Genomic DNA, 13,139 nt, shown 5'->3' with positions numbered 1-13,139 from the left:
GCGTTGCAATGTGGTTAATGAGGGATTGAAAGCCCGAGTCTCTTTACAATGGATTTCGTGTTCTGTATTGATTTGTCAGAAGGCAGGAATTGACCTGGAAACCATGTTCTAGTGGAGCTATTGGAATATCTTTTTCTTTTACAGAGATCACCATATTTGAAGGACTACATTGTGCAAATTGCATATACTATGCCTATTGGCCACTGACTGTCTTCTCATTCTGTTTTTTAGAGTGGTCTGTTTGTCTGATATTATTCCAGAACCACAGAAAGGTTGAGGTTGGAAGGGACCTCTGGGTCCACCTGGTCCAAGCCCTGCTGAAGCAGGGACACCCAGAGCAGGGTGCCCAGCACCACGTCCAGGCACCTTGAGAAGATCTCCAAGGAGACTCCACAACTTCTCTGAGCAGCCTGTGCCAGTGCTGTCATCCGCACAGCACAGAAGTGCTTCCTATTATTTGGAGGGAGCCTCCTATGTTCCACTTTGTGCCCACTGCCTCTTGTCCTGGCACTGGGCACCAAAAAGAGCCTGGCTCTGGCTTCCTTGCACCCTCCCTTCAGGTATTGATTTGATACGTTTGATAAGATTCCCCTGAATCTCTCCTCGCCTCTCCTCACAGGAAAATATCAGAGCAAGAAATAGAGGAGTTACTACATAGCTATATAATTTGAGAAACAAATTAAAAATAGGAAAAATTATTTCCTAAAACAAATAATAAAATGGATGTTAGATTCTAGTCCGTTCTAGAAATGTTGTAGAGACAATTGCAAAAATCGGTCTTTCTTCATGGCAACATAAGGAGGAAATCACATGAGGACCATTTCGTGAAAACAATATTTTCTTACAGCTGTTTGCCATTGCTGTGTGCTCTGAGCCTCCCTGGAATTAGGTGTGATAGTATGTGCATGTACAGAATTATTACGGGACACAAAGTGATGCGTGTAGAACTGTTTCTTACTCTACACTGTGAAAGCAAATTCCTTTGGAATTTCTTTAAAACTTGTGGTTTCTAAATTATGTGTTAGCTTCCAGTGTAACAGAATTTAATGTGTACAGGTGTGGGGTTGCATTTAGGAGTGTAGATCTGATTGTGGGACATACACACATAAGTTTGTCTGTATCTGATTGCATTTCTCAGTGCACGGGATTCTATATTTTGGTGCTGGGTATTAATACAAATCCAAGTAAATGGATTTGGATTTACATACTTTGGACATCTTAGAATGTGGCCCAATGAAGGGACTGAAAATAAAACCACCTTTAGGGGATTTTCTATTCAGGAATATGTTTTTTGATTTTTTTTTTCACAAATAAATTGCATTTGAACAGTTTAATGCATTTATTGTATTCACATGCTCCAAGACTGTGAGTATTTTATTAGAGCTGTGGTTTTTTTTGGCCTGTTATAGGCAGTAAAGTTGAAGCCGAGCAGATGGATAGCACTGTGGAGTCAAGTCAAAAAAACAAACAAACAAAAAAAAACCACTGAAGTCAATGAAATAAAAGCAGTGATATACAAGCTGAGAGAGGAACGTGAGCTAGAAAGGGCATCTGACGTAACCAATGGGGGGAACACCTTCTGTGCTCACCTCGGGAGCCCAGAGAAATAACGGGTAAGTGACACCACGCTCCTGGAGCAGCTGCGTGCTGTCAACTCCTTCCGACATGCTGGAAAGTCAATGACCCTCGGGGTTTCTGGAGGTGGTTGGCACTGCGCTCTCACACTGCTTTTGCAATTCCTCCCTTCCCCCTCTTTGTAAAATCCTCTTAGCAAAGCGGTCCTAATCTCATCTGTTCTCACACATGAATCTCATTATGCCTTTAGGCAGCACTTCACCCTTCTCAAAACCAGTTTTGCTTATTGTATCTGTTCAGTCGTGAGACCATACCTGAACACAGCACTCCGGATGAGAATACACCACTCACTGATACAGAGGCATTATAAGGTTTGGGATTATTGCTCAGTCCATTCCTAATGCTTTTCTAAACACTTCTGATCTTTCTGATGGATTATCTGTGCTAAACAGAAGTTTTTCATTGGATTGTCCACAGTGACATATGGGACTTTCTCCTGAGTAGTAAAAGTTAATTTACTGTTCCTCGGTGTGCATCAGTTGTTTTTAAATGTAATTGCTTTCTGAGAAGAAATTGGTTTGGAATGCAGGAAGAAATGGTTTGTTGAGCTTGTTACTCTATGAACTACCCTACAAATGTATTTGAATAATTTAAATCATTCAGTGCTATATACAAGTCTTATAATACAATATATTACCCTTTCCAACAATAGGCAGTGTCCCAAAAAATTAACCTGAAAATACTTTATAACACAGTCTTCCAGTCAGTGATTACATCCATCTCAGGAAAAACATGGAAAAAAGGAGGCTTGTTGATGTTACTTTATCACAGAATGACAGAATGGCTTGGGTTGGAAGGGACCTCAAGGATCACCCAGTGCCAACCCCCTGCCATGGGCTGGGGTGCCGCCCTGATCGGGTTGCCCAGGGCCTCATGGCCTTTATGTGATGTTAAAATTCAAAACCTTAGGATGAGATTTCACCTCAGAGAAAAGTTTTTGTTGTCTATACAGAAATGTAAATATGCATATAAAAATGTTTCCAGTAGAAGACTGAGCTCAAGCCCAGTTTCTAATTACTGTAGAGTGTTAGATGGTTTGAAAGCAGCCAGTCAGTTCACCGTTGCTGATGCTCACTGTCTGTGCTTATGAAAAGTGACCGTCGGGCAGCACCGCTGGGGCAGAGCTAACCAGTTACGGCGATACTATCCCTTATAGCCTGTCTCCACCAGTGAATGATTCTGGTGCTTCTTTAAAGGCTTCTTTATTAAATACCAAATATATTCCTCTTCTAAATGGACTTAGTGTCTTCTGAAAATTATGTATGTCAGAAGCACTGAGTTCTGAAATTGAAGCCAAAAAAGATCAAGTTTATAGTCTGGGAACTGAAGCACACATCTGTTTAGGCACCTGTATTGCTATTTTGTTAACATATCCTCAACCTCATTTTTTTTTGTCTTTACTTTTTCATTTCTGCTTGGCAGCCTAGCCACATAACTACATTTCAGTTTTAGATAAAGTGCCTTCCACAAAATTAACTTTTTGGTAGTCTTCTGATACATGGCGTAGCCTGTGTATCTCTGAGTCCCTTGAACATCATTTTAAGGCTGACATTAACACCAGTAGTCTATTGCACCTAGACACAGAGCTTCTTCTAATGAATGATCTAGGGAAGCCTGAGTCACTAGGAGTTTAGGCTTAATTGTTTAAGATGGAGGTTATTCAGCAGCTTTCCAATGACATTTTTAATTAAATTCCAACGAGTATGTATGCATGTGTCCCCTGAAGGCAGCTTTAAAATTTCTCTCTCAGAAGGTTCTTCCCACCCTCCTACCCCACAGACCATGACAATGTTAACGCTGCTGGTTAATAAGTCTTCATTTTAGTATATTTCATCTTCTTGTACATTAGCTGCTAATTAAAGAAGAATTCAAAATAATAAGATGAGGAAAAAAATAAGTTGTTTTTCTCCTAATTAAAAATACTTCCAAAAGAGAGAAACTCTCAGCAAATTCCATCTGGATAACTCAAAGACAGAGGAAAATATGCCAAGAAAAAATATCTTTGAAGGGAGCTCAGTTATAAACACCATAAAAGTATGAAATGTATAGTGCTAAAATGAATGTGGATGGGAGGAAGGAAAGCTAGCAAAACATAAAGCAGCGCTGGATCCAGAATGACAAATGCCATGCAAATTGGGAGCATAGACAAACACTGAGAAAGGAGAAGGCAAGTAAACTGCCAGAGATGGGTACTACTACAACCATCTGATCACAGTGCAAATAATGTGACTGCTAGACACATTCTCTATCCCAGTAAGGATTCTCAAACATTACTCAAGAGGAGACCCAAGTGGTTATATAGAAAAGTGTCCCTTGAGAAAGGAAAAAATAAAAAGAGACAACCAAGGCTCTTGGAGCCAACCAAGGAACCAGCCACGTCTAAAATCCATCATCTACAGATATTGAACCTCTCTGGAAAAGTGGAATTTGTTACAAGAAAACCAACTCAACAAAGATAAACTCAAAATGACAAACACAAAAATTACCAAATTAAAATTGTTATCACTGTATATATATAATAGTTCTACCTGTTTGCAATGAAGAAACATTAGTAAATATTGTCCATTAATTAAAACACTATTTAGGATTAACCGACAGAGAACCTGGCATTTTGTGGGTAGTCAGCATTAGCTGATGTTTGTGTACGTCTGTGCATGTAGAACTAATTTCCAAGTAGTTAATGATTTGCTACAGCCACTCATAAAAACATAGATGTGCACAGGCATAGCACGTGTAATGCAGTGTTTTCTCCTACCATGTTTATGCTGGAATTGAGCTGTATCATGCGTCTGATTCTCTTGCAGACACAACATGAAACTCACCTGCACGATGTGCACAGGCTTATGCAGAGAGCTCTAGGTTTTAAGATAACTGTTTTTATTCAGATACTGTATTAAGCAATCATATAGGCAGTGCTAGAATCTTTGCAGTGTGCTCAATCCTCTAGTAAAATATCTAAAGATAAAACAGTGCAAAAGAGGAATCAGAAGCCTTTTTTGTTCTCTGTGCAGGTAGTTAAGTTGCTTTTACCTGCACTGTAGGACGCAGCAGGAACTGTCTCCTTCCACAGATTTGTGCTTCTTGGCCTGGCGTGTTAGTGTGGTAGATGTGTAATGTGTGGAGTAAAATGTCTCCGAGCGACTGACACATGAGAACGTATTCTACTGCAGTTATATAGACAACCCCTTGTTTGCACACTTGGTCAGTCTAAAACTCTGTTATCCTGCATTGGTGCTAGCCTATTTCAGTCTTTTCATATTCTCCTTATTTTCAAAAGTACCAAATTATATACCAGAGCAGGATTTTACTGCTGTTGTTTTTATGATGTACAAGGATTTTCTGTGCCAGGAAGGTAATTGAATACCATGTCAGTACAACTTGTAGTAAATGAGAAAAACTGAAGATGGACCTGCTGGAGTTTGTATTAGTGGTGCACATTATATATGGAATGTGGTGGATGAGGAATTTATCACTTGGCATAATCACAGAAAGCACCTCAGTTTATCTCCTAGTAAATAGCCAGTGCAGTTTTGCAATACAATTAAGCTACTGCTATACTAATCAATCACCTTGAAGGTATAATATGATCTGACATCACGTCATAACTACCATGAATTCCCTGGGGCTCCAGATGTGGAAATATGTTGTCTGGTTTTCTGCTTTTAGATTTATTTGGTTAAGCCAGTAAATGACACTGAAAGGACTATAAGAAAGCATCATCAAGCAGTTTGCTTTACAGTTTAGGTGTGAAAGTTTTGAATAATTTATGTTGTTTTTTTTGTTCCTTTGGATATTTGTCAGAATATTTTCATATTTTCAATTAAGGTGTTTAAATACCATCAACAAAAATAGCTACAAGCCAATATTAAAAGTATGCCACTGCATCTTACTGATGATAGTATGTTTTAAACGTTCTTATTCTGGGAAATATTTAGCATGCTCCAGTTGTAGACAGGATTATTGATCTGAGTATCAGTCTGTGTGTCTTTGAATTACTGGTTTATGCTTACAAGACGCTTCCTTCCTTTCCACCCGTGTAAAACACTTCAAAAAGTAGGAGACTAATCCTTATTCCTGTATCTCCTGTGCGACTATCCTTATCCAGCTCATTCTGTTCCATCTCGAAAACAATTGTGTTGGTAGAGACTTGGTGACACCTCCCATTTTCTTTATGCATGAGCTCCATGGAAGAGTAAGGCATAAATTTTTGGAAACACTTTGTACAAGTGTGTAACTCAGCAGGTAAGTGTATCCCAACACGTGAACAAAGATAAAAACATGCATAGCTGCAAACCTGAGCTAAACTCTAACAGATTATTTCCCTATGCTAGTATTAGTGAGGAAGCTGCTAGCTGCATTTAGTTACCCAACACTTTCCAAACAGGCAGAGCTTTTTGAGAAGCTCTCACTTTGCAATGCATGCAAGCAGATGTTTGCTGTTTCTCAGCAGTCAAGAAACTCCTTGAACTACAGAAATGTGTTTTCAGTGTTCCAGATGATTATTTTTGGAGCAGAAGCAACCATTTCAGGAATAGAAAAAAAAATACTAGTCACAAATATAAATCTACAAAACCCAGAAAATGCAAGACTTGATATTGACAGTTGATTAGCTCAATGGTTTTACAGAGAAGTTACATTTTATGATAAATACCTTCAGAAGTACCAAGGAGTACGATGGCATACTGTGTGTAATGATATATTTTTAACTTTGACAGTTGTCACTTTTCATTATGTTTACTTTTTCTATCACTGCCTCTGCTACCTATTTTTCAGTGGTGTATCTTCTCCACTCCAGCTGATGAAAATGACTGACAGGCTTTGAGGTTTTGAAGTCCCAGTAAGGGATGCCTACTAATGTGAATCATGCCCATTTTCAGGATAAATGAAATAACCTGGCCTTAACGTAAAAAGGGCAACATCTCAAGTAGTTTCTAGTGACAGTATTTGTAACTTTTGCTTGCTTACCAGGGTAAAAGGTTGTGCACTTGTTCTGTGCATAGCTATAGGCTACTGTGTTTTAAAAAGTTGGTTTCCAAAGCTCATCCCTGAATTTTCAGAGGCTGACTTGGAGGATGGATCTTGACTGTGGATCCATTATCTAAGATATCCCCTGGATTTATGCTGTGATCTATGGAACTGCAGACCATTTTAAAATATAATTTTTATTTTTCAGAGTCAGCATTTCAGATGTTTGCATATATGAGTGTGCATAAATATTTTGTATGCTTGCTTTTGAAAATCTGGTCAATGTTCTTTTTTTTTCTGATGTGATTTTTGATTCTATTGTATTGTTTTATGTTATTCATCATATAGTTTTACTAAAACTCTTTGTTGACAGTCATCATGAAATCAGGATATTTATATTTTGACAATGACATGAAATACTAAAAAACTGTGAGTTTCAGTGTGCATTTGTGAGATTTTAGTCATTGGCAAGGAATTTCCAAATCACACTGCACTTAGGGTGCTTTTCCTTGCCTCCTTTAAGAATGCCACCTTTTAGTGCTGTAGTGGTGAATCTGGATATGAACTTACAGTGATTTAATATAAATAAAGAAGATTAAAAAAAAAGAATTTATGTCATGAAAATACTTAGCTTAAAAGTTATGTGGTCAATAGATGCATAGGCATACACAGTTTTAATTTAACTTTGGATTTAGGATCCTGTTTCATGTCCTATAAATAAATATAGTAAATAATTCCCAGAAGCAAAACCATTTGCAAAATAGACTTTCACATTTTTTCTCAAAAAAAAAAAAAAAGAATTTTCTTCCCCCGTTGGTCAGGATTGCTGTCTACAGGACAGCTAGTTCTGATCTTGTCAATCATATGTCAGGTTTTTAAAAACCATGACTTCATCCTCTCATTTACAGGAATTGCAATGAAATCACAACAGGTAAGTAAGAATCTTATTTATCAGATGATACTTCCCTCTTTTCACCATCAATTGAATATGAAAGTAATTTGTTATGCAGAAATTATCCTGGTGGCAGCATCAGTATAAAGCAGTATTTTGAATTATTTATTGAGAATTATGTGGCAGCATGCCAGACTCATTGTGTAACTCCTCCATTCCTCCTGATGTATTTTTTAAGTTAAAGAAATACGTAAGCTCCAAGTCAGTTTTTCCAGTAACTCTTTCCCTTCTTATACATTACTTTCATGTTCCCTCAGTTCAGTGTTAATTTGAGAGTTCACTTTCCAGAAGTTTTGTCATATTGCTACTCCAGTAAGGCATATTATAGTAGCAATAACAAAACAAAACAAAACAGGCTTTGAATGTACAAACCCTGGGAGGTATTTGCAATGCAAGGTTGTGGTGGTGGAGGTGAAGACTGTGGCAATAAAACATTGAAAATCTTTCTTTTCAAAAAGCAAAAGTGTTCATGTTTTTTTTTCATGATAAAGATGAGATTTTACAGTCTTCCCTCTTCTATGTGATAAATAGAAAGCAGATTTATTTTTCCAGTATAGTTTTCCTTTAAAATGCAAGCTATTTTCATTGAATTTTATCCAGAGCATGCCTGATTTCTTTCTTTTCTTTCTACTTTAAGTGATAAAAGAAGTGTGTTATGATGCTCATGCCTCACAGGTCCCTTCTTTTCTCATCTCAGTAAGCATTCATCTGGGTGAAGATAATGGACAAGGTATAGGTAAGAAATTCCATATTTGTTGAATATTTTTACATTGACTTGACCTTTTATAGCATCACACGTTCTTTCTGTGTATCACATTTAAAACTTATAGCTCATGTGTCTGTATAAAAACACGGCAGAAACTTCATCACAGTGAAATACTTTGTGAAGTTGCACAGGTGCTATCCATGTGTGTCGTGTAAGACATTTACATATGCAGAGATTCAGCAGAGATTCAACATGTGCTTGACTCTCATCACACAGCTTCCACTGATTTTGGAGAGCTCTAGTTGATATGCTACATAAGACTGAGTCTGATAAAGCAAAATTTCAGCATTTCAAAGTACTTCATCTCATGCATAGAAATCTGTATTGTATTTTCTTTAGAGCAAATGGTGTTCTTGCTGTGGTAAAACAAAGCCCCCTCAAACATATGCATATATTGAGAAAAGTCCACTAAAACACCTAATGTATAAACAGAATTTCAACTCAGGAAACAAAATCCAGTGAAATAAAAGCTCTGGAGGTTCTGTTCTGAAGTCAAATCCAGAACAGGTGTGTATCGTCTGTAAGTGCTGAGTAGCAGAACATCAGAAATCGGCATCACAGTATGTTTTGTGATAAAGCAATATTGGAAAAACATCACAGGTATCTGTAATACTGAAAATAAGGACAAGATGTCCATCACCTATCTGTTCTCCCTTAATTATTTTTTTCTTTATAATGATTGTTGAAGTCCTCTGGTCTCTGGAATATGTGACACATTATTTTTTTTTTTAATCAGTAGTAGAAATGTTACAGAGAATGATTAACTACCAAGTCCAACATGTAATTTAAGGTGGCCAGTTGAGCATGTAGGGGGAGGAATTCCACCAGATATATTATATAAAGTTTTGATAGTGTACTATGAAAAGTTGTATCAAACGAAGTTGCTTTGGTGTGTTCTGACCTGTGCAAAAACACTGATGGAGGAATATCACCTTGTGAACTGCTGTTTTCCTCTCGCTTATTTTTCTTCTATTTTACAGAGCTGTTTCATTATAACATTCTGCCACCACAGTGCAAAGCATAGCAGAGGAAGGACAAAAATTAGTTTTCATCTCTAGGTAAAACAATCTGCCAGTATGCTTCTTAGGCTGCTTTAATAGCAATGGATGTGGTATGAATCTGGGGAAAAGCTTATGTCTGAATATTTAAATATTTATCTTTTAGCACACTTGTCTGGCAATTTGTTGCTTGAATTGATTTTACAAAAGAGCAAATAACCCGTAAATGGGCTACCATTGTGTCAGTGTAGACTTGAATCTCCCGTGTAGTTACTGCTAGAAGAATACGCGCACAGAATCTGCATGTGTTGGTGCATGTGCATCTCAAAGGAGAAAATACTAGGATGAGGCTGCTTCTCCTAGGTTAATCAAAGTCTTTCAAACTTCTGTATTTACTCTAAGGTAGAGTTATAGGACAAAAGCCTTCTTTAAAAACACTTTCCATCCGCTCTTCAGAAAGGATAGCAGGTTGCTATGAATAAGATGAATGACATGACATGTTTGCATTGATAGCGATCCACTTTGAATACTCTATTAATATGCTGTTCCATATTCATGTTTTCTGCAGCAATGTCTATGTTGCGTTGTTTCAAAACAACAGCAAAATGTTTTTTTTACATCAGCACTGGAGTTAATTGAAGCCTAGTTCCTAATGACTGTGACTGTGCTGTGGCAGCCCCCATCTCCCCACAGTGCCCCCACGTCCATCCCACATTTCCCTGCTCCTCAGCACGTAGCCAGTGGTCCCGCAGCGCGAGAGGCAGCATGTGCTGAGCAATACTGAATGATGTGTGCTGGTATACACGAGGTAACTGGGTAAGTACAAGCCAAAATACAGGGATTAAGGAGGAGAGAAACAAGCAGAGATGTTCTCACCCCTTAGGGCTTATTTTATCTCCTTTACTGAGCTCTTGAATTTCATGAAATTTGTAGGAATTTACTTAGTTTTGGGATATATCTGTCTGAATGTCAAATATGACTCAGTGAAATTGCTGAAAATTTATGAAAAAAAAATAGTGAAAATTGGATTGAACCAGGTTTAAATACCATGCGATCTCAAATCTGTTAGATCTGCATAAAAACATGGTCTCCTGTATCTCATTTCCAGGTTAAAAAACCCGCTTCGCAGTGGATTTAAACAGTTTTTCACTGAGCGTACACTTGCGTTCTTATATTAAAGGCATGTTGAAGGTGCAATTTATGTCTGCCTTTCAACTGTTGCTCCCAATCTGGTGTCAAAATAGATTCTGAGGGTAATTTTTGCTCCTTATGTTGGGTGAAGAAGGAAAGTTAGAGTTTGCCATTTCCTCCGACCCAGGGTGGGGCTCCGTGTGACTCTGCCCTAAAGGGGAGGGCTGTAAACAGGGTGAAATCAAAACTAGTTTCAAAGTACAGCTGACTCATGGGAATGCTCTTTCACTTTTCATCTTAGTTCCTTTATGCATTCATCTGAGACTCTCAGTGTGGGTTAAATGTTTACAAGTAGGACCAGAACTGCAAAAGAATGACTCGAAAATAACATGGTCTGTGCAAAGATCTTGTTGCGCTGCACCACTGAATGTTTAATTGATTGCTCAGTCATAACATTTAGATAGAAAGGCAAGTTCAAATTTACTATTCCACAGCAAGAAGGAAACCAAATTAAACATGAGGCCAATTCTGAGATCAAAGCTACTCAAGAAGTACAGACTGAAATCAGCAAGCTCACACATTTAAAACAGGTTGAAAAGTCTTCCACCATTACAAGCCTGATGATACCTGCTGATGATACAAGCCTGATATGTCTCACATATCCTTGCATTCCTCTGAGGTTTTGTTCTGTATGGCAGCAGTAGGGCAAGGGAACAGGGAAAGGACAGACACAAGTCCGTTCGGATGGCTGCCAGCGCTGGGAACCGAGGCACAGGGGTGCGCGGTCCTTCCCATTCCATCCAGTTCCACTGCACCTCCCAGTGTGACTCTCACCTTGAAAGATGGGATGGAGCTGAAGGCATGAGCTGAACAATTCATTCAGTAAGTTTACAAGGACTCATCGTGTACAAGAAATGGTAGTCTGTTTCAAATGGATATTTTAGTATATATTTTTAAATAATTTACCAGTCCTTTGTTCAGTTCTTCTAGATAGTTATTCTTTCAGTATTGCTGTGTTGGTGGCCTTTTTTTACAAGGAATTGTACTATCTAATTATGCCAGGCAGTTTTATTTAACTTTCTGTAAAGCATGTTTTATTTATATTAGCAGATCAGTTTGTACAAGTCATTTTTCATCCATCTTTTTGTAAGCAGTAACATTTCTTCATAGCATAAACTTACTCATGTTGGTACACACAATTTTTTTAACCATCTGAATGTGGGCTTATCATAATCTTTGTCACCTATACAAAAGTGCTAGAATCAGATGACAGAACTTCAGAGCAGGTAAACATATACTATTACCATTTGTGCAGGCAGGGAAACCAAGCATCATGCTGTAATAGTCATATCTTGATGGAGTAACAGCTGCCCTCACTAGACACGAGTTGCTTTGGATCCCTTCTTTGCAGTCAGCTTATCAGGCAGCACACTGTCATCAGCCATCCACCTTGAAACAGTCTGTATTCTGGTTTAAATCCAATAAGTGTAGAATTATTTTGAACAGAGTTCCCTAAAAAGGACAACAGTTTATATCAATTAGTAGAAGCAAACATATGCTCCATAGTTTTCTGAAGATCCTATTTATCATTCCCAAGTAAAGTTAGGGCATGTGCATATTTTGAAGTAAAACATAGTATGTCACATAAGATTGAGACAGAAGGGGAGCTAAATGTAATAATGGTACAAACGACACATGCTGTGTAAATGTGCTGTGTAAAAATCTAGAAATATTGATATGTCACCTAGCTATTGAGGGAGATTCAGTGACAGACTTGCGTGGCATGTACTTTGCAGGATGATTTGTGTGGCACAGCGACAGTTAAGAGGCAGCCTGCATTCCTCCTGCACCCGAGGACTGACGCCCAGTCCCACAAGCCAATGGCTGATGAAGCAGGATGTAAATTCATGCTGCTTGGCCGGGTGGCCTGACTTACAGCTGCTCTAACAGCCCGGCTGCCTGATGTAAATGACAGGCTCCGAACTAGCCAAACAGCACGCACTGCCTCTTGAGGTGAGCTGTGCTTGTCAAAGTGCGATCAGTCATCCTGTGTGTGTGTTTGGTCTTTTGCTGTGTTTTGGAACACTGAGCAGCAAAAGGCAACTGAAGAGAGGAGGCAGGTGGTAAGGGTTTGACAGGGAGGTCTTGCAAAAGAGAGAGAGAACATAAAAGCTCAGTCTTTGCTATTTTCAAGGGTGACAGGAGGAGTAGGAGTGGGTGGTAGGACATTTCGGGATCCATTGGGACTGTCTGGAGACAAGAGAAGAGGGAGGCCTTGTGTGAGAGGAGGGAAGGGAACGTGGGAGAGAATTGAGAAATGGCAGAGGTGGAAAGTTTCCTGAAAATGCAGGGGAAGTAGGGAGCATGAGGTGCTTGACAGCAGCCACAGGAGAAGTATGGAGCCAGGCCTGTGCTGGAAATTCATGAGTGGAATATCCCTGCTTTAAAACTTACATGGCATTCATGCAGAAGAAAACCTGGGAGATAAAAACGCCTTGCCAGACGTGGCAGTCACGTACGTGTGTGCTTTTTGAGGACTTTTTTTTTCCAGGAGACAAGAAGTTCTAAGGATGCGCTAAATAATTAAAGTCTTCTTAAGAAGAAATACAGTTGTCAAACATGAGGTATCGTGAGCATCACCTGCAGGGGGCACTTCTGGAAGAAAGCCTGTGGAAGTTGCAGAGGGAGGTGG

Source organism: Anser brachyrhynchus, assembly GCF_964034855.1.
Source record: "Anser brachyrhynchus genome assembly, chromosome: 16".
NCBI classification, from domain to species: domain Eukaryota; kingdom Metazoa; phylum Chordata; class Aves; order Anseriformes; family Anatidae; genus Anser; species Anser brachyrhynchus.
The sequence above is the reverse complement of the archived record's forward strand: the minus strand, read 5'-3'. Positions refer to the sequence as shown.